Source organism: Panthera leo, chromosome B4 (assembly GCF_018350215.1).
Source record: "Panthera leo isolate Ple1 chromosome B4, P.leo_Ple1_pat1.1, whole genome shotgun sequence".
NCBI classification, from domain to species: domain Eukaryota; kingdom Metazoa; phylum Chordata; class Mammalia; order Carnivora; family Felidae; genus Panthera; species Panthera leo.
This window is the reverse complement of record NC_056685.1, coordinates 19,252,511-19,275,080: the sequence shown is the minus strand read 5'-3', so window position 1 is coordinate 19,275,080 and position 22,570 is coordinate 19,252,511. Positions and strand designations below refer to the sequence as shown.

The 22,570-nt window shown below is 43.7% G+C and overlaps 1 protein-coding gene across 1 annotated transcript in view; it reads left to right on the top strand.

The window, feature by feature from the left end:
* The window catches only part of LOC122223937 (LIM zinc-binding domain-containing Nebulette-like), a 200,513-nt gene that overhangs the window by 137,842 nt on the left and 40,101 nt on the right, over nt 1–22,570 (top strand). The gene's annotated exons all lie outside the window — the stretch shown is intronic.

The window sequence follows — 22,570 nt, the reverse complement described above, 5'->3', positions numbered from 1 at the left end:
CTTTTTTTTTCTTTTCGTTTTTATTTTTTAAAATTTACATCCAAACTAGTTAGCATATAGTGCAACAATGATTTCAGGAGTAGATTCCTTAATGCCCCTTACCCATTTAGCCCACCCCCCCTCCCACAACCCCTCCCGTAACCCTCAGTTTGTTCTCCATATTTATGAGTCTCTTCTGTTTTGCCCCCCTCCCTGTTTTTATATTATTTTTGTTTCCCTTCCCTTATGTTCATCTGTTTTGTCTCTTAAAGTCCTCATTTGAGTGAAGTCATATGATTTTTGTCGTTCTCTGACTAATTTCACTTAGCATAATACCCTCCAGTTCTATCCACGTAGTTGCAAATGGCAAGATTTCCTTCTTTTTGACTGCCGAGTAATACTCCATTGTATATATATACCACATCTTTATCCATTCATCCATTAATGGACATTTGGGCTCTTTCCATACTTTGGCTATTGTTGATAGCCCTGCTACAAACATTGGGATGCATGTGCCCCTTTGAAACAGCACTCCTGTATCCCTTGGATAAATGCCTAGTAGTGCAATTGCTGGGTCGTAGGGTAGTTCTATTTTTAGTTTTTTGAGGAACCTCCATACTGTTTTCCAGAGTGGCTGCACCAGCTTGCATTCCCAAGATCGTAACCTATTTTTAAACAACCAATCTTAGAGCCGTTATGCACTTTCTTCTTTATCTCTAGAATAGCTGTAATGCTTATAAATCATTAAAATTAAAACTAAAATAAATCTTAACTTATGTTTTTCCTATTGCACAGAAAACATACTTAACAAGATTTCCTTGGGATTGGATAATTGCCAAGGTTCTGAAACTTTTCATTCTAGAATATTTTACTCTCTATAGGATACCACTTAATGTGTATATAAACTGTTATATATAATATGTATAAAATGTAGATGTATATTGCCTATATGTGTATGTATACATGCATATAACACATACATATACAATATGCATATATTAATATACATGTATATACATATTTTTATTACATTTTTTTTAATGCTTATTCATTTTTGAGAGGGAGAGACAGAGCACAAGTGGGGGAGGGGCAGAGAGAGGGAGACGCAGAATCTGAAGCAGGCTCCAGACTCTGAGCCGTCAGCACAGAACCTGATGTGGGGCTTGAACCCACGAACTGCGAGATCATGACCTGAGCCGAAGTTGCATGCTTTTCCAACTGAGCCACCCAGGTGCCCCTGCATGTATATACATATGAGTATAATAGACATATATATTCACGTATATACATACATATATGCGTATATATAAACGTACGTGATAACATAATAAAGTTAACTTGGAAAGACAACGTTCAGTAAATAGCCTCTTTGAAAACCTGAGGGGCTGAGAAAACACGAAGTGTTGTTTCTCTTTTGTTATCAATGGCCAAGTATGATTTAATTCACTGCCGGACACTGAAACAGCTATATCATTGCAGTCTAGGTTCCCATCATGTAAATTAGCTTTGCGGTTCCTGTGTCTTTCAGTCGTTCCATATGTTTTAAGAGAGTGCTATCGTGGAAAAGTGTAGCAGAGGTAGTATTATTTCTGGAAGTGAGGTAATGAGATCTTTTGCAAAATATTGCTCATTCCGGACGACAGGCCATTCATTCCACAACATAACAAGCGGAAACACAATGAAAGCTTTTACCCATTTTGATGGGTTTTACTTACCCTATCTGTAGTTTATTAACTTAATTCTATAAATACCTGTTTTGTCTTCGTCCCTTGTTTTAGATTTTAAACTAGAGTCCAGAGGTTTATTAATTTAGTGGTTATTATTTGATGACCATGCTAAACAATTATCAGGATTATATTACAGCATTTGATGGTAAGGGTGATAATGCATGAAATGAAGTAGGAACAACTGTAAACAACTTTATGAAAATCAGGAGTTCGTGAGAATGAAGAATTGGACACTCTCTTGAGTGGTAGACAGATGCCTTTCTCATCCTTTCTCGCCATTAACCACAAATCAAGAAAAACCATGCTATTCTTGATTTCAAACCTTTACTGGCAAAGAAGTCGCATTTAAGGACTTAACTGTATTTTCTGTAATTACTTTTTTTTTTTTTTAAAGTTTGTTTATTCATTTTGAGAGAGAGAGAGAGGGAAGGCAGAGGAGGGGCGGAGAGAGAGGGGAGAGAGAGAATCCCAAGCAGGCTCTGCACCGTCAGCGCGGACAGAGCCTGACATGGGGCTTGGTTTCACGAACCGTGAGATCATGCTCTGAGCCAAAATCAAGAGTCAGACACTTAACGGACTGAGCCACTCAGGCGCCCCTGTAGTTTCATTTTGTATAAAGCTGTTTCAATTACTTCTTGGTTCAGTCTGTGCTTACTGAATACCTCCTTTGGCCAGACACTGCCGGCCCTCAGGGTGTGAGGGGGTGTGGAGAGAAGCCAGCAGCCGTGGGGGAAGAGGAGTGAGTAAAGGCACAATTCCTGGCTTAGAGGGTTTATTAGGTCTCCTCAAAAGATCTTCTCCCAAATTCTGTAAACTGTTACTTTTTTCCGTTTGCCATTTCACTTTCTCTTCTCTTTTTCTACTGAAATGTTTACTCCTTTGAATGGAAGCCCAGTATGACTTCCCCTTCACATGGATCAAATACCAACTGCTCTGAGAAACAATATACTGGAGAAGAAATGACCTTTTATCTGGTTTTGGAAATAGCTCTCTCTGTTTTTTGTTTCCTAGCACCCATGTCGCCCCCACCACCCTTCTTGTTTTTTAGCACCCACACCCTTTTGCAAACGATTTGTAGAGCTTGCTTCTTCTTAAAATAATGTGAATGAAAAATGTTTTTGATGGCTTCATGAGCATCGAAACCTTCTCTATTAAAATCCACTTTTTTTTTTTTTTGGTTGTCATCAAGAGAATTAAATCATGTCGTCAGCAATACCCAACCCTCCCGTTATCCTCCAGACTCCAGAGGAGAGGCTCCTAACCCTTTTTGGGTCAGAGGCCCCTTTGGAAATCTGATGAAAGCCATTGAACTTCTCCTTTGAATCAGGTACAAAAGCAAAAATATGCCAACTTTAGCATGTAATTGCAGGGAGTTCATGGGCGAATGAAGGCCATTGGAGTCCCAAGCTTTAGGGGGAGTGGCCAGATTGGCCAAGGGGAGGAAGAGGACTGGCTGAGCTTTAGGAAGGTTCAACAGAGACTAGAGGCTGGTCACAGGAAGATTGTGGATTTCCTGCCTTTGAAGCACAATTTTATTTTATCTTGATTGAAAGAGTAGTTGTTTGGGAAATGTGAAATGTTACTGCCTTAAAAAAAAAAAAGCTATCTAGCAACAACTGTTAAGACTTAAAAATATATATATATACTCGTTAATCTAGTAGTTACTCCTGGGAATCTCTACCATAGAAACAAAACCATCGACGTAGAAGGCATATGAACAGGGGTCTCTAGGACAGCATCGCTGGTAGGAGCAAAAACCAGGAAGCATAGTGAAAGCCCATCAACAGGGTAATAGCAGAATCAATTGTGATAATCCAGACCCTAGGATATCATGCAGCCATTAGAAAGAATGAAATAGAGATCTACCAGATGCCATGTAGGGATGTCCACGTGGTATTTGTTTAATGGGAAATACAGATAAAAGCATATAAATTCCAAAGCTTTCCCTGCGTGCATATGTGTGCACGTCTGTGTCTGAATTTGCGTATGTCTGACTAAGATGATACGTGTAGGGAGAAAAATAGGGACTAATATATAGTAGCTGAATATACACTGGGTCTTGGTACTTATCGATGGTGAGCCAAACAAAGGGGAAAGAGGTTGCAAAAATTAAAAACAAAAGTATATGATGGCATTAATGCACACATTATGTAGCTATATGTGTACAGTTATATATAAAACAGTATAATTGTACGTATATAACTATGCATATGTATGTGTGTATATGTGTACGTATATATATAAAAGTGTATATGTATATGTGTGGGTAGACATAAAAAGAAATAAAATAATGACTTAAAGGCGTATTTGCTGATACGCACTTGACGTTCCATTCTTTTACTTCTTTTGCACTTAGTGACACTGGAGCTTTTCAGTTCAGTTTGGTGGCACTTACTAGGCCCGTTTGGTCAGCCTGGGATCTCCCTACTGACATGTTAGATGAATTTCCTGTGGGTTATGGGTCTAAAGTTGTTTAGTCTTTTATTTTTTTTTTTAATTTTTTTTTTAACGTTTTATTTATTTTTGAGACAGAGAGAGACACAGCATGAACGGGGGAGGGGCAGAGAGAGAGGGAAACACAGAATCGGAAGCAGGCTCCAGGCTCTGAGCCGTCAGCCCAGAGCCCGATGCGGGGCTCGAACCCGCAGACCGCGAGATCGTGACCTGAGCGTGACCTGAGCCGAAGTCGGACGGTTAACCGACTGAGCCACCCAGGCACCCCATAAAGTTGTTTAGTCTTTTAACAAATGCTTGTTGGATGTCTATTTTATGTATGTACTAGGTTTTGTGCGGGAGAGTCAGAGAACTAACCCCTTTGTGTGTGTGTGTGTGTATTATATATGTGTGTGCATGTATACACATGTGTAGGTGTGCTCACATGTGTGTATGTGCATGTGTACATGTGGGTAGGTGTGTGTGTAAGTATGCATATGTGTGTAAGTGTGTGCATGTTTTTGTAGGTGTGTATATGTTTGTATGTGTGTATGTGTGTGTATGTGTGTAGGTGTGTATATGCGAGTGTGTGTGCATGTGTGTGTATAGATGTGTATGTATGTGTGTATGTGCATATGCGTATGTTTGTAGGGGTGCAGGGATGTGTGTATGTATTTGTGTATGTGTACGTTTGTGTTTATGTGTGTGCACGTGTGCATATGCTTGTGTGTGGGTGTATGTGTGTGTATATGCAGGTGTGTGGGTGTGTGTATGTGTGGATGTGTGCGTGTGCACAAACGTGTGGCTGTGTGCGTATGTGCGTGTGTGTCTGTGTCTACGAGTCAGGGATGGTTCGCGCTGCGTTCGAGCTTCCTCCGCTCCACGTGTTACGTTCATGTTTACTCGGTTGTGGGTATGTAAGGTGGAGAACATACGTGCTGCTCTCATGTTGGTAAGAACCTAAGAATTTGGAGTAAGGTCTTGATCTTCCCGCTTTTGCTTGGTTAAATGTCTTATTGCCTCATCCTCCAACTTTTCTTCAGAAATGCCCCAAAGACCCCGAAGGAGGATAGAACTGAAAAGATTTTAGAGGAAAAAGAAGTGTGAGGTGCTTCCTGTATGTCAGCATTTCTCAAACGTGTGGTTTCCTGTGTCTCAGATAACCTGGCGAGCATGTTGAAGACTCTCATTTGTGGGCCTGGCCCCAGATCCACTAAGAGGGAGTCCAGAAATCTGTTCCTAAGTCATTCTTACACAGGTTAATTTTGAGAACTAGTTCCATCAAATTCTGTGTCAAATAATGAGCCCTGCTGGCATTTCCCCCTCAGAATTTTACCAAGACTTTCCCCATCTTTGAGCTCCTTTTCTGCATGGCTGTGGAAAGCTTGGCTCTTTTTCTGTGTGGAAGTCGGTTCACGTTCACTGACTTCTCATCCTGGATTGACCTATGTGTGTAGGGCAGGATCCTTGGAGTTCTGTGCTGCTCTGACAGGCTTCTGAAAACTTATGCCACTGCTCTGGTTCCTGGTCAAGGGAATACAGATAAGAGGAGGGATGCTGTAATTAATTTTCAAGACATTTAGGTATTTGACTCAGCAGATGGTCTTGTAAAAAAATTTCCAATATTGAAACAGCTTTTTATTTCATCTTTTTGTTCATTAGCGATGCCTTTATTTTAGAGAGATTTTATCAAGAGAAAACTTTTTCAGACAGCATCATCATTACCAAACATATATAATTCCATGTGGAATGTGAATCGATCAGTGTACCTTAGAAAGGGGCTAGAATGGTTTGAAGAATCAACAATCTGAGGGTCAAATTCGAATGTCTTTAATGCAACAGAGTAAGTATATACATATGAATAAGAGAAAATTACAGGTTATAGTGTATTTTGTTTTTTGTAACTACAGGAGTAAAATCAGAATGCATATATTTTTGGGAATTCTTGATTCTTTGGACTATTTTTGGTTTATTTATAAACATTCCTAGTAGAGACAAAAGCTGAAAATGTTTTTTAAGATATCTAAGATTTATTCCCTCTCCCATGTTTCTTCCCCAACCCTTTTATCTGAAATGTCAAAGTAATTGAAGCAAAGGTTAGTTCATGTGATAAGAGCTATGTGACCATTTTTCTACATCGCTCATGTGATTATACCTGTATAGACAACAACCTTCATGCTATTCGGATCAGAAAGGCCCTGAGAACCTTTTATCTCCACAGCAGGATATATACACCCCAAGTCGATGCAGGAAACCCATGACATCATCCCTCAGTCAATAATCATCGATCGAGTAGAGTTGGTTTCAGAGCTATGTATTAGATTCCACGAGGAACACAGAAGGAAGAGTCATAGTTTCTGTCTTGGGAGAACAATCTAGTGCAGAAAGTAGTTCAAATGTGCATGTGATGACCTGCACGGTACGGTAACAAGAGCCCTTTGCAACAAATACTGGGGAAACCAACATGAAAGGAATGATCGTGCGGCAGGGGAGGTGCTGGGCAGAGACATGAGTGGGCAGAGAGGCAACTGGACAGGAGCAGCACAGGAGGCAGGCCCGAGCATTATCCTTCCAGCTAGTTCCATCCGGAAGGTGTCAGCAGGACTGTGTGGCAGGTCAGTCAGCAGAGTCAGGTGGGAAACAAATCCGATGAACTGACTTTGAAAGCTTTAATTTTCTGTGCCTTTATGATTTTAGACATTCATTTGTATCATAAAGTTCAAATATCATTGAATAGATCCTTGACAAGGTAAAAATGTTCTACAGTTTAGGATAACGTGGTAGGCTTTCACGCAGTAGGTGGCAGATAAGTGCTAGGTGACTAAATTCTGGTGTTTATCTGCAGTTCCAGGACTTTTTTTTTTTTTTTTTTTCCTGCATGGAACACAGAGCTCTGCTACAATTATCCATGAATAATTTTCTATGACTCATATTAGTAAGACTATTGTAAAGTGACATTTATCTAATTTTGTTTAAAATTTTTTAATGTTTATTTATTTTTGAGAGAGAGAGGTCATGAGCAGGGGAGGGGCAGAGAGAGGGGGACACAGAATCTGAACCAGGCTCCAGGCACTGAGCTGTCAGCACAGAACCAGACGTGGGGCTTGGACTCAAGAACCGTGAGATCATGACCTGAGCTGAAGTCAGACGCTTAACCAGCTGAGCCAGCCTGGGGTGGGGGGGGGGGCCCTGTAAAGTAACATTTGAAAGAACAATGTTTCATCAACATAACCCCCCCCCCTTTCCCACATTAAAGATATTTCCCACTCATCTAAAAAGTACCTACCTCTCTTTAGAGGTTGGCATTTATCCTGAGCTAGTATACAGTTCGAAAAACCCCCTAGGCAAACAAATCACCTTGCCTACCTACCGAGAAAAGAGTCGGCTTTCCTTTTTCCTCTTGTGCCTGTTTGTTTGTTTGTTTGTTTGTTTGTTTTTGTTTTGTTTTGTTTTGGTTTTTTTTAGATCAATTCCTCTATGAGAAATGGTTATGTTAGGAAAAATCGAGAGACCGTTTGGATATTTGGTGAGTGGGTTCAGAGAATGGGTATATTACATTGCTGTCTAACCGAGCGAGGGAGCCAGTTTGTCTTTTCTGTCGGGAAACAAAACATATGACTATGAAGAAGAAACAGAAAGACTTAGTTTTGAAGGAGAGTGTTGACTTACCTACCAATGGCTTGCCGAGGAAGTTATCTGCTCACGCGAGGAGTGCAAAAAGTCAGGCATCTCCTGAATCCTGACCCCTGGGCTTCGCCAATAGTCCCCTTGTTTTTCTGGGTTTCTGTCTCCCCGGTGGATCTGTGGTAATGTTGCGTATCATCGCTTAAATCGCTTGCTTTGGTAGACCCTGCAGTTAAGTCCACCTGATAACTTGGAAGAGCCCGGCGAGTTCCGTGTTTGTGTGACACAGGCACCCACTCCACTTCATACGTGCCCGTCTTCCTCTTGTGACAAGTCCTCATTCTCCCTGTGGAATGTGGCAGTGCCCGCTGGCTGGCTTGGGCGGGGTGGGACCCTATATCCAGGTGTGATGGTAGATAGAGGGGCTCTTTCCTGGCAACCTTCCGTGTCTCTGACATCTTGCCCGCTACTTTCTGGAGAGAAATGGGCTCTGTAGGAGTTAATAAGAGGATTGCTTTATTGGCCGTGCACCTGTGCTTCCCGTCCTCATCCTCTGCCCTTGGCTCTCAGTGTAGACATTCACGGCCATCTGAACACTGCCTTCCTTCTCTACCTTCATTGTACATGATTTCTGTTCAGCATGTCAAATTTATTCCAGATCTTTGTGAGGCCCTCGAATGGCAGAGCACCCAGAAAGACCAGAGACTTCTTTTTAAATGTTTGTTTAAATGGGTGTATTTTTGAGAGAGAGTAAGAGAGCAGGGGAGGCGCAGAGAGAGAGAGAGGGAGACAGAGGATACAAAGTAGGCTCCCGCTGACAGCAGAGAGCCCAACACGGGGCTTGAACTCACGAACCACGAGATCATGACCTGAGCCAAAGTTGGATGCTTAACCAACTGAGCCCCAAGGCTAGAGATGTTTGATTTGGTGTCCTCTGCTCCGTGCAAAGCTTTTGCTGACTTACATCCGTATCGAGATGTGACTTTCTTGTTTCAGAGGCTTCCTTTCTGTTTGCAGCAAGTATTTAACCCTTCCATGTCCAAATGTGTTCAGAGTTTAGATTTAAACAGATTCTAAGCCCACTTGATCTCTTATGCAGATATCTCACTCCCTCCTTTGCACATGCTGGTTTCTGTTTACTCCTTTACATGGGAATGGCTTCTCTTTCTGCAGAGACTTCTGTTTGTGGAGGTCCAGCATCCGGCAGCCCTGTGTAGACAGGGGAGGTGATAGGCTTTCTTTAGGCCAGGAGAAGTCATTCCTGTCTGAGAACGTAAGTAAGACCAGAACCTCCCGTCACGCGGCATTGGGTCCTAAGCTAACCCACCTGTTCCAGTGCTCCAGCTGTAGCTCAGGGCCCCCTGCATGGCCGTTTACGGGGGCCGTGCTAGGGCTAAACTAATACTTCATGGCAGAAGATAATCGATCCGTTGTGGGGACCATGGCCCCCATTGTCCCCATCTGCCTGACCTTTCCCTTCCCCTCTGCCTGGTGGCCAGAGTCCTCTCTGAGTCAGAGATTCAGCGACGATGAAGGCGGTGACACCGTCCCAGGCGGGCAGCCGGCATGTAACAATTCATGGCTGCAGTCGCAGCTTAATTTTTCCAAACCTGTCATCAGGGAGGGAAGCGCTTTATAGTAAATGACTGCATTGCTTGGAATCATCTGCTATGTAGTCTCCATTAGATTTCTTAGTCATTATGGCTCGCATCGCATGGTCTTTTCTCAAACATCAGCCTGGTGAACCAACGATGAAATTGCATTTCTTTGAATTAGAGCGCAGATTATTATGGGAGAAAAAAGACATTAAAGGGGAAACGTTCATGTTTATGTTCGAATAGATGTGAAAAGCTTAACGGCCTCAGAGGCAGTTAAAAGAGAGCTGGTGAGGGAACAAGGAACCATCGTCCCTCGCTGCCTGAGCCGTGTCTCTGGAGGAGTGGAGGTAAAACACAGACTTTTTCGAATCCTGACGTACGGTCAGTTTGGCGGGTACTTCTTGGAAATCTGGCTTTACCGAGAGTTCTGATTGGTGTCTCAAGGCTCTCACACACATTAGGCAATCCGTGAATGATTGTTGCCGTAAGCTAGAAAAGTCTTTACTCAGGGGAGCCCCCACCCCCCCTTTTTTCTTGCCCATACACTTGGGCTTCCCTGTATTGTCATATGGTATGAGCCGATCGTAGGACTGGGGACGTTTGGGCGCTGCTGTTGGGGATGAGCGATGGGAACATTAGCCTGGGAGTGAGAAGTATTGCAAGCTTGGGCTCGTTGACTTGGCTGTGACCTTGGGCGTCACCCGGCTGGGACACGCAGCGGGTTGGCTGGTTCCAGACCCTTTTGTGAGTGGGACCTGCTTCTGGGCCTGTCCTGGCCGTCCTGAAATCTCACCCTGGCCACCGTCCTTCGGACCTGTAAACTGGACAGATACGGGTCACTCAGTGGAAAGTGACGTGATGGAATTAAGTGACTTAACTGGGACTGGCTCTGAACTCAGAATGTGCCTTTAAAAAAAAATTTTTTTTTAACGTTTTATTTATTTCTGAAAGACCGAGAAAGACAGAGCACAAGCAGGGGAGGGGCAGAGAGAGGGAGACACAGAGTCGGAAGCAGGCTCCAGGCTCTGAGCTGTCAGAGCCTGATGCGGGGCTCGAACCCACAAACCGTGAGATCATGACCTGAGCCGAAGTCAGCCGCTTAACCAACTGAGCCACCCAGGTGCCCCGGATTGTGGCTTTTATGGGTATCTGAGCCACATCTCAGTGTGCTCAAAGCACTTGAATATGCAGATAGGATAGTATGATTGCTGTGTGCTTTATTACACTTTCTCTTTTCCCTCACAGCCATCTGCTGGGTTATATTTGTTGATTCTTTTTTTTAAATTTTTTTTTAATGTTTATTTATTTTTGAGAGGGAGAGAGCACAAGCAGGGGAGGAGCAGAGAGAGAAGGAGACACAGACTCCAGCCTCCGAACTGTCAGCACAGAGCCCGACACGGGGCTTGAACTCATGAACCGCGAGATCATGAGCTGAGCCAAAGTCGGACGCTTAACCGACTGAGCCACCCAGGCACTCCTATTTGTTGATTCTGATGTCAAGTATGACACCTAGCTATAGCGTTTTTGTTGTTCTATCATTTCTTTCTCTCTTTTTTTTTAATTTTAAAATGTTTTTTTATTTTTGAGAGAGTGTGAGCTGGGGGGGGGGGGGCGCGGACAGAGAGAGAGGGGGACAGAGGATCCGAAGCAGGCTCCATGCTGATAGCAGCGAGCCCAAGGTGGGGCTTGAACTCACAAACCGTGAGATCATGATCTGAGCCAAAATCGCTCAGCTGACTGAACCACCCAGGTGCCCCTGTTCTATCATTTCTGCTACCCTCTTTCTTCCTGCAAGTTCTTGTTGCAGTCCGGGCCCATGGTTTCCAAATGCCTGAGTTGTGAGAGCTCCAGCAAGGATGGAGGCCTTTCCCCATGGATTTGTTATCCCCACAGATTCTAGAGGAATAGATGAGTGAATGATTGTGAACAATAACGGACATCATTCAGTAGAGCGAGGTTACCGTGAGCCAGCCACGGTGCTGAGGGCGTTTGGTATAGTATCTCTTCGAGTCCTCAGGAGAGCTTTCTTAGGTAAGCGTGATCGTTCTCATTTCGTAGGTGGAGAAGCTGCGGTTCAGAGAGGTCATGTAAACTACCTGGGGTCACACAGCCAGTCAAGCTAGGCCCTTCCTAGTATTTGGCCTCACCTCGCATCTTTCTGCGTCCAGAGCCTGAGATGTTCCTCAGCAGGCCTGAGACTACAGATATACAGTGTGTACCTTTCTGCGATCTCAATAGCATGTCATAGCTACGACATTTCATGTTTAAAATTCTCCAAGTTCTCTTCAGGAGGTGAAATGTTTATATCTGCAGTTTTAAAAATTGTAATGTCTGGTCAATGTCTTCTTATTTTATTTTATTTATTGGTGGTGTTAGTTTGGCCCTCAGAGTGATTTTTATTGTCCCTGGAGGTTTTTAATACTTTTAATTGTTTTCACAATAACTTCTTGTTTGCCCGTCACTTATTTTGGTTCAGTTATTATTTTACCAGTTCTGCTCTTTTGTTTTCTCTATTTAAATTTGTGTTGAATAAATGCTTTCTGAGCTGACTGATTTTTTACTTCTAATTCTGTGTAGGCGTATGTCTCATGCGTCTATTTTTTTTAAAAGGTATTTTCAATTTTTTTTAATGTTTAATTTTTGAGAGAGAGAGACAGAGACAGAGTGTGAGCGGGGGAGGGTTACACAGAATCCGAAGCAGGCCCCAGGCTCCTAGGTGTCAGCACAGAGCCCGACTCGGCGCCCGAACTCATGAGAGAGATCATGACCTGAGCCAAAGTTGGACGCTTAACCGACTGAGCCACCCAGGCGCCCCTCATGCATCTAATTTTTGAACTTTTTATTTCTACTACCGATCAGAGTATTGCCATTTAACTTATTATAAATCCACTGAAAGATGGATAAATTATTACTATTTTAAAAATATTTTTAAAGTTGGTCTGATCATAGAAAATACTGTTATATTAGAAATTTGATATTTAGGGACGCCTGGGTGGCTCAGTCGGTTAAGTGTCCGACTTTGGCTCAGGTCAGATTCTGTGTCTCCCTCTCTCTCTCTGACCCTCCCCCGTTCATGCTCTGTCTCTCTCTGTCTCAAAAATAAATAAACGTTAAAAAAAATTTTTTTTTTAAAGAAATTTGATATTTAGTGGAGCGATGCTTTATTTGTTGAGAAACTGGTTAAACACTTTAATACGTAGCATGTTGGAGAATCGGTTGCCCGTCATAAATTCTTTGGGAGCTAACTTTTATTGCCCGAGATGTTTTCCACCTCATCACATATTTCGTTGTTCTCTTCTGAGACAACTCAGCGACCTAGAACCCCGGTTTACTCCGTGACCATTACAGGGCTCCTTCTGGGGACTCCGAAATGTCAGAGCAGCACCAGCTGTGGTTTCTAGACTTCGCTCAGCACAGAGCTTTGTAGGAGAGATGAGAACCCAGCTGGCCCCTGAAGGGGGCAGTGGCCGTGCCCCAAGAAAGGCGAGCTCACTGCCCCGGTTGGGCAGGGTTCACCAGGGGTTTCCGCTTGTGTACAAGACCCTGTGCCTATGTGATCTTTCTCCTGGGCTCTTCCAGTGCCAACGAGCAATTAAGAACACTCTCCATGGGAAACAGAGGATATTTACGAGTGTAATGAGAAAGAGGACACGCTTTAATGGAAAAGCAGAGGCTTTGACAAGTGGGAGGAGAGATGGTGGGGCCCAGGATCTTGCAGGTAGTGCTGGAAAAGAGGTAGATGTGTTGATTGACCCTCAGTGGACCAGTGACCCCACAGAAAATCCAGAAGTGGTAGGGCTGGTTGTAGAAGACCGGAATGGCAAATGGGCTTTATCCCTAGGCACAGGGATCTATCTACATGCACTTGGGCAGGGGGGCGAGCTGCTGAAAATGATGTTTCAGCAAGATTACTCAGGCAGCAAGATGGATTGGGTGGGGAGACATGTGAAGTAGGGAGTCAAGTTAGGAAATGTTCCCTGTAATGGAAGTGCACGATCATCAGGCAGATAATCAAGGGGATGGAAAGGAAGAGAGAAACTATGAAGGAGGCACATTATGAGGCATGAGTGCATGTGGGGGGAAAAGCTGACGGACGTTCTAGAATTTCTGTCGAAGGAGCGTCCAGTGGGCTGACCCACTGGAAGAGAAGAGGTCTTTGGGCCCTGTGTAACCAGCTGACTGTTTTTACCGAGATTGTGTTGTGATTTGGTGAGGTTTTTGGTGGTGGGGGTTTGCCTAATGAGGACTGTGGTCGCTTCTCTCCACACCCCAGACCCCCTTAGCAGTGCCACTGGGAGATACGGAGGCCAAGATGGCTGAGGCCTTTGAGGCTGTAGGTCTGAGAAGCTGGTGCTGCTGTCGTTCCTCTGGTCAGAGAGAGATTGGTCAGGGGCCCATGATCTCTCGTCACCCTACGTGTCCAACGTGTGAGTGAATGAAGGACTGAGAGTGAGGGGTGAGTTCAGGATTAGCGTTGATTTGAGGAGTTTGGCAATCATGTAAGGGGAGGTAACTTCCCTACAGGTGGACAAACCATGACAGTCAGGAGAAATCCATTTATTAGCAACTAAAGCTTTCCAAAGCCATGTTCCGTTGCAAGCTGGAAAGCGTGAGTTTGGAAAATAAACCATTTACAATGTGTGGTTGACTCACACAAATGTTAGAGATTACACATGCGGAATGGCTCTCCTGTTTGAACGTTTGTTTTTCGAAATGGCCAAGGCAATGATGGATTGCATGCACATTTCAAAATTCGTTCTGGGGTTTACAGAGAAAGAAAGAGAGCAGAGGAAAGTCTCAGCACAAAAATAGTTAGAACGGGGGGGTTGGTCCGCTCTTTAGATTTGTTTAGCTTTGCCATTCATCTTCCTGTTGGGGGATGTCAGAAATACCCCTGCAAAACTGGCTGTTTTTAGGCTATCGGTATGACACTTTAAGAAGGTACCTTATGCGGTTTAATGGCTTAGCTGGTAAAGCTGGCCTTCGTGTAATCCAACCCCTTGAGAGCCCGTGGAATGTGGAGGAGAGTGAGGGTAAATGTGGGTTTCAATCTGTCTCTATCACTTAATGCTATGTGTTCTTGGATAAATTCCTTTTTTTTTTTTTTTTAACGTTTATTCATTTTTGAGAGACAGAGAGTGGGGGAGGGGCAGAGAGAGAGGGAGACACAGAATCCGAAGCAGGCTCCAGGCTCTGAGCGGTCAGCACAGAGCCCGGTGCGGGCTCGAACTCACGAGCCGCGAGATCGTGACCTGAGCCGAAGTTGGACGCTTAACCGACTGAGCCACCCAGGCGCCCCTTGGACAAGTTTCTTGAAGTCTCATACCCTTCATTGTAAGATGGTGATTTTTCTCTCCCTCGTCCACGGTTGCTGGCAGGTCGGCGATAATATATGGAGCCAGCAGGCCGACACACGGGCCCAGCCACACAGCAGCCACCCGGCAAATGTTAGTTCACTCGCTTTTTTCCAGGGTCCTATGTGCTTTCTCTCACTGTCCTCAAAGTGATACTGATGAGTTTTGTAAGTGGTGGCTGTTGTTCTTATTTTTGGAAGTGGTTTGGGGATTGTGACCCAGAAGGCATTGTGGGAATCACATCCTTGATCTTTGTTAGCTGGTCTCAGCTTCTAGAGAAAAGCACGGTGCTGGAACTTGGTAGGGGGAACATGTAAAATTAAGCCAAAGACCGTGGATTCAGAGCTGGGTGGAAACACCCACGGTCCCTGACTGGTTACGTGGCTTTGGGAAGTAACTTAACCTGGGAGTCCATTTCTGCAAAAATGTGATTACGATGCCAGCACGCATGGACTTTGTGAGTCTCACACGGGATGATGTGTGTCTAAAGACATGCAACGGGGCCCAGGAACAGGAGGCTAGATTGAGGGGAAAGTGGGAGGCAAAGGCTAGATTCTGGGGACATTAGAGGGCATATTCAGGCATTCCTGGGCCCGTTACTTCCAAAATTAAAAGAGAAAATAAGGCGAAAAGAGATATTACTCGTTGATCTTTTTATAGCTTAGTGAAATTCCGATTTATAAAAACAGTGAAATTCCTTATTAAATAACTTATCATGCTTGCTTAAATAATCTATGAACTTGTTCGGGGAAATACCCAAGGCACGGTGATAATTTGAGAGTGTAGAGAATCAGAATGGTGTCTCAGGAGACATCTAAGAGAGTAAAGGCAAACCAGTCAGTTGCTTCTCATGACCTGCATGGTTTCTTTCAGTGAATGGCTGTCTGCCTACTTTTTTGGTGAGTTGTAGGATTAATGGAATTTTAAGGCGGTAGTAAGAGAAATAAAATAAAAACAAGTAAAGGTATTTTGGAAATCTGTAGAAGCCTCTGCCAACTCATAAGGCATTATGAACACGGTTAAGACACATGAGCTTCTCCTGTGTATTCAGTGGCTTAAGCCAAGGACAAAGTTTAAAATCCTACTGTTTTGATAAACAAATCAAGCAAAAAAAAAAAAAAAATACATATTCACGCTAAGAGGCACTCTGGATGGCAAAACTCAGTCTTGTGAGATGACCTAGCGGGTTGGGTATATTTCAGGTCAAGTAGACAACATCGGGAAGGAAGGAAATACATGAGATAGCTCGGGCATTTCCTGATAATCCTAAACTCTGGGCCACGACGATGCACCCCGTGGCCCCGGTCCCTCGACTGATTCTGTGCGAGGCCTCCGCCAGTGTCAGGCCGGTCAAGGCTCATGATGCGTGTGAGTGGCCAAGGCCCATGAACTGGAGCGAGCTGAGCTGTTCTCCAGACCTGCTGGCAGAGATGAGTTGCGTAAAGGAAGCTGGCCCCGGAACGGGGGGTGCTCCCTGTTTAAAAACGGAGGTGCAGATTTCCTTTTCTTTTTTCTTTTCTTTTTTTTGATACACCATAGAGGAAAATGCATTAGTACCACGAGGAGTGAGTGGGTGCAGACAGCGGTGAAGAACTGCTGCTCGCAGCATCCAGCTCGTAGCCAGCCTTCTCCGCTCGCAAGTAATTATTTTCAAACCGAGCAGCGTTTGCAGAGATAGCTCCCAAACAGCTGTGTCAGCTTCAGGACGCGTGGAAACGGCTCCAGAATAACCCGTAAAGTAGGGTTTGGAAATTAAAAAAAAAAAAAAAAAAAAAAAATCCCAGGATATTGTGATGCGTGGGGGTTATTAGCAACAGTTGACGAAAAGACAGAACCGTCGAGTTGGGAGTTCATTTCGTTCCTGCGGCATCTTCCTATTCATCTTCCTGATATATTTGTCTCCTCCGTTACCATAGCGCGGCTCATTGGTATTCCTCAGCGAGCAGCGCCCATGCGAAGCCCTTCATAATTGCACCGAACCGGAGCATTTTTACTTTTTAGGCCTCGCTCAAGCGCAGGGCCCCCTTTTTCTTTTGTGTGGCAGCCTTCATTTTGCACGACAACGACAGCTACTGTCCTGTTCTTTTTGTCTCGCCGGCGGGATGGTCCAGCCGCTACCCTCGCATCTGATGCAATTACGAGGATGTTTCCCTCCCAAGAAGGCTGTGCCTGCCTTCTTCTCCACCCCTGGGGGCTGTAAACATCATTCCCCACCCTGTGTCTGAGCTGCGGGCCCTGTCAGACCTGCGCTCCTCTTCTGAGTTACTGGAGGTGCTGTGCATGTTTTTGGGGGTGGGGTGGGGGTGGGGCGGGAAAAACCATTTGCTTTCAAGAACACTTTCCTTTTGCGTTTCCCTTTGCTTCAAAGGCGAGGGGTCCCCAGGCCCCTTAATGTTTTCTCCAGCCCAGGATGGGCATTTGTGGTTGGTTGCCAGGAGAGGTGTCTGTAAATGCATTACCACTTCCTAATTACCCTTATGAGGTAACTTGGGGTAACAGTATGGCTGTAGGCTTCTTGGATTCTGGCCAATAGATTCAGTCTTCTCTTTCAAGCTGAATCTTGAAGGCAACAAGACATGGAATTAATGACATTGGAATCATCTTTGTATCTGTCGGTTACTGCGGCGATCTTAGGGGCTTGTAATAATGTATATCGTAGATACAGTTACTCTTTTTGGATCCCCTAGATTAAATCCACGGAAAGATCCCTCTAGAGATACATTAGCTGTACTTTGTCTCTAGCTTCTCTTGTAGAGAGTCAGTTTCAAGTTCAAATACATTCTGGCTGATAAATTGACTACACATGGAGGAACTAAAGAGAGCAATTATGTGTGACATCAAATAAATGACTCAGTGGCAAGGTATATTCTATTTAGATCAGTGCAATTCAGAACGTGAGAAAAAATGATTTAGCTGGCTGGACTGAAAGAGAGTTTAAATTCCTGGATGGAAAGAATCAATCCGCCTTCGGGGTTTGGCAATTGGAGATATGTAACGCGTATTGTGTTCGCTGTGCGATGATTGTGTTGCGAGATGGTTGCTGTTGTTTATGCGGGTATTGTTTAATATGACAGTGTGCGGGTCCAATCTTAATGCATAATATATGGTGGCATTGGCTACGGTGAGGGAGGTTGATATGTGGGTGAACCCTGTTAAACCATGATAAGCCAATGTATTTTGCTCTTTAGAGAGTTAATTAGGGTGGCAGTGCCCTAGAAAAGGGAGTGGGCACCTTCTGTGGTGAATTGCAGTGCTTCCCCCCATTCCTCCCCTCCCCCTTTTAGAATTGTATGCCCACACCGTTGCCTTGTGACTTCGTAGGACCTTCCATTGGAGGAAGTACTATTGCCCCATTGATGTTGGGTGTGGCCATGTGATTCATGCCTGTCAGTGGACTTTTAGCAAACATGATGTCCACAGAGATCTTCAGTGTGCCCTGGGCTTTGGCTTGGCCTCTGGTGCTCTCTGTGGGACGTGTTCTGGGTAGCTAGTGGTCCAAGGAGAATGAGACACAGGGAGATGGGACCTTCTGGAACCAAGCAGACTGTGCCAACTGGCTTGCAGATCTGTGAGCAAGAAAAAGAAATGCTGATGATTATGCAGCATAACGGTGGAAATAGCTAATAGGTGCGGCTACTAAAAAAAAAAAAAAAATCCCTGCTTTTGTAAGAATTTCATTTTGGTTAATAGGCTCCATTTACGTTCAGATCCTTTTTACCCTATCAAGAAATCAGGGTTGATGTTGCTCATAAGTTAGTGGTATTCCTTGGCCGCGATGCAGTGATGTCCTTTGCTGGCCAGATGTCATGACCAGAGTTTGCATGAATATATCCTCTGAAATATTAATATAATTAGACACACCTACTTAATCATGTATTTGGGGGGATTTTACATAGTTTAAAACTTTATGTAGGCTTTTTTGATCGTTTCATAGAGAAAATTGAAGTGACTTTTAAATAACTTTGACAAACCATGTAAAAGAGTTAATAGTTAACTTTATTGTAGTTTAGGGAGGAAATAAGTGTAGTGTAGGGTATTAGGTAGTTCAGGGAAAAAAGTTCAGAGTGAGGGCAGGAGAGACAGGTCTGGAGCCGTGCTTCCCGGACCAGGGCTCTGAGACTGCACCGTGGTCGTGTCAACAAGGACCCTCTTAGGGATGCCTGGGTGGCTCAGTCCGTTGGGCATCTGACTTCAGCTCAGGTCACGGTCCCACTCCATGGGTTCAGGCTCTGCATCGGGCTCTGCAGTGGCAGCTCAGGGCCTGGAGCCTGCTTCAGATTCTGTCTCCCTCGCTCTCTGCCCCTCCCCTGCTCACACTCTGTCTCTCTCTCTCTCAAAAATAAAATTAAAAAAAAAATTAAAACAAACAAACGAAGAAACGAGGACCCTCTTAAACCTGCTGCTGGGAGTTCATGCCTCCCCTGCCCCCAGCGGGCTAGTGGACCCTGGCACTCTGTCACTAATGTCCTGGCTGCCCCAAGCCCAGGAACCTTTGTCATCACTCTTAGCAGAAAGAAGATTCTGCTCCCCCATGTTCTTTTCTGAATTAAAGGCTCTTTAGGGTCCATCTAGTTGGTTGTGCTGAGGTTACATTGCCTGTATCGTAGGCATGGGCGAGGCTGAGAAAGTGACTTTACAGTTCCTACCTTGGGTAAGCAAGACTTAAAACGTGGAAGATCGCCCAAACTTAGGGTTGTTTAAAAGATTCTCAATAGTCATAAAGTGTGGAAAGTGTCCACGTAAATTCCATACTATTTTATTTTATTTTATTTTTTAAAAGTTTTTTAGAGACAGAGCATGCGAGCAAGTGGTGGGGATGGACAGAAGCAAAGAGAGAGAGAGAGAGAGGGACAGAGAATCCCAAGCAGGCACAGATCCCACCATGGGCCTCGATCTCATGACTGTGAGATCATGACCTGAACTGAAATCAAGAGTCGGACGCTTAACCAACTGAGCCACTCGGGTGCCCCACATACTATCTATTTTAAAACCAACTTTTAATTCATATTAATTAGTATAGTAATTTTCAAAAAGTGAAAATGAAGGTAATTTATCCAATTATTTTTTTTTTAGAAAAATGGACATTAGTATAAAACAAATAAAAAACCCAACAGAACCTCTGACCTTATAGACTAATACTTTTCAAATGTGTACTTTTCCTTGCAATATCCCTGAAAGGCAAATACCAACTAAAATTTTTCTTTTACATCAAGATCTCATTGATTTAGATTTCATTTTCTCCAAATTTATGATGATAAATTTGACTAAATTGGTTTGTTAGTTTCACAGCAAGGTAGTGTTTATAACACTAAGGAAAAAAACCTCCCCATCTATTTATAGACCATTCTACTTAATTCAACATTTGTCTTTTTCATCAAGCTGGTAGCATTGTTCAATTTCCTTTAGGGCTTGACAGTCATAAATCCACCTTTAAAAATCCCCTGCATAAACTCTTTATTAAGTCAGAGACCCAATTCTCTATTTAGTGAAAGAAATGGCATCTAGAACATTTCATTTGCTGCAGAGAAAATTGTCAAATGGGCTTGTGAGGAAATATCCCACACCCCTCTATGTGTTTTAGATGTTAAATTATAGCCCTTGTGTCCCTGTAGAGAAAAGCCATCAGATGTGAGAGTCTGTGCCGGAGATGCTGATTTGTCGTATGGCGCAGGGCATAGCTGGTGGAAAGCATGGGTGGGGTGTACCCTCTGGGATGCCCAGATGTGTGGCAGGGAGCAGGCAGGGGAAGGAGAAGAGAGAGCTGTTCGGTCCGGCAGAATCTGGAGACGATGGGCCAGTCGGGTTGGTAATCAGACAACCAGAGAGGAGCTGAGTAGTCTGGAGCAAAAAGATTATGGACCGATGCAGTAAAAAGTGGCAGGTAGTGTCTCTGGCCAGAGATCAGTAAGCAGGTCACACTAGGGGTGAGACAGAGAGAAAACTATTTTTTTGGTGAGGCTGGCTAAGCTTGAGTTGGTGAGTAGTTTTGACTTGCATAAATTCTCCCTCTGTATAGCGTCAGTACTGTAAGATGTATTTGGCCTAAGCATCAGTATCTTAGTTTGGGCTGCTATAATGATACCATCGACGGGGCGGGGGGAGGGGGGCTTAGACAACAAAATTATTTGTTATAATTCTGGGGGCTGGGAAGTCCAAGATCAAGGTGCTGGCAGATCTGGTGTCTGGTGGGTGCCTGCTTCCTGGTTTAAAGAGGGCTGTTTCTGGATGAGTCCTCATGTGGAGAGACAACTAGCACTCTAGGCTCTTCTCAAAGAACACTGATCCCGTTCATGAGGGTTTCTACCCTCATGAGCTCCAAAAAGGCCCCGCCTCTGAATACCGTCATATGAACGAACCATCATTCAACACATGAATTTTGGTGAGGTTGAGACACAACCATTCAGTCCATAGCAGTAAGTATTCTTGCATTCCAAAACGAGGGTTTATTTTATTTTATTATTTTTTTAATTTTTATTTTTACATTGTTTTTTTTTCAATATATGAAATTTATTGTCACATTGGTTTCCATACAACACCCAGTGCTCATCCCAAAAGGTGCCCTCCTCAATACCCATCACCCACCCTCCTCTCCCTCCCACCCCCCATCCACCCTCCGTTTGTTCTCAGTTGTTTTTTTTTTTAATTTTTTTTTTTTAACGTTTATTTATTTTTGAGACAGAGAGAGACACAGCATGAACGGGGGAGGGGCAGAGAGAGAGGGAGACACAGAATCGGAAGCAGGCTCCAGGCTCTGGGCCATCAGCCCAGAGCCCGACGTGGGGCTCGAACTCGCGGACCGCGAGATCGTGACCTGAGCTGAAGTCGGACGCTCAACCGACTGAGCCACCCAGGCGCCCCTGTTCTCAGTTTTTAAGAGTCTCTTATGCTTTGGCTCTCTCCCACTCTAACCTCTTTTTCTTTTTTTCCTTCCCCGCCCCCATGGGTTTCTGTTAAGTTTCTCAGGATCCACATAAGAGTGAAACCATATGGTGTCTGTCTTTCTCTGTATGGCTTATTTCACTTAGCATCACACTCTCCAGTTCCATCCACGTTGCTACAAAGGGCCATATTTCATTCTTTCTCATTGCCACGTAGTATTCTATTGTGTATATAAACCACAATTTCTTTATCCATTCATCAGTTGATGGACATTTAGGCTCTTTCCATAATTTGGCTATTGTTGAGAGTGCCGCTATAAACATTGGGGTACAAGTGCCCCTATGCATCAGTACTCCTGTATCCCTTGGGTAAATTCCTAGCAGTGCTACTGCTGGGTCATAGGGTAGGTCTATTTTTAATTTTTTGAGGAACCTCCACACTGTTTTCCAGAGTGGCTGCACCAATTTGCATTCCCACCAACAGTGCAAGAGGGTTCCCCCAAAACAAGGGTTTTTAACTTTTTGTGTGCCATGGACCCCTTTGGCAGTTTGGTGAAGCTTATTGGTTCCATTTTATTTTATTTTATTTTATTTTATTTTATTTATTTTATTTATTTTATTGGTTCCTTTTTAGAAAAAAATGTTTTTCATTGCATAAAATACAGCAGATGACAAAGAAGTAAAGTATGTTGAAATAGCTATTGAAATATAGAAAAGTGAAAATGTAATAGAATAATGAGTCTTCTTTTGTTAAGGGTACTAAGCATACTTTCAAAGTAATAATGAGTATAAATAATACTTCTGGATATCTGTAGCAATTCTAATGTTTTTATGAAAATATCTCTGATTTTTAGCAATGTTAAATTTGTATTCAAGAAAAATTGTATTCAAGAAAATTAACAAATGTTAATTTGTATTCAAGATGCTACTTTAGAAAATTAAAGACACAGGTTTGTTAATACTTCATTGACCTTTAG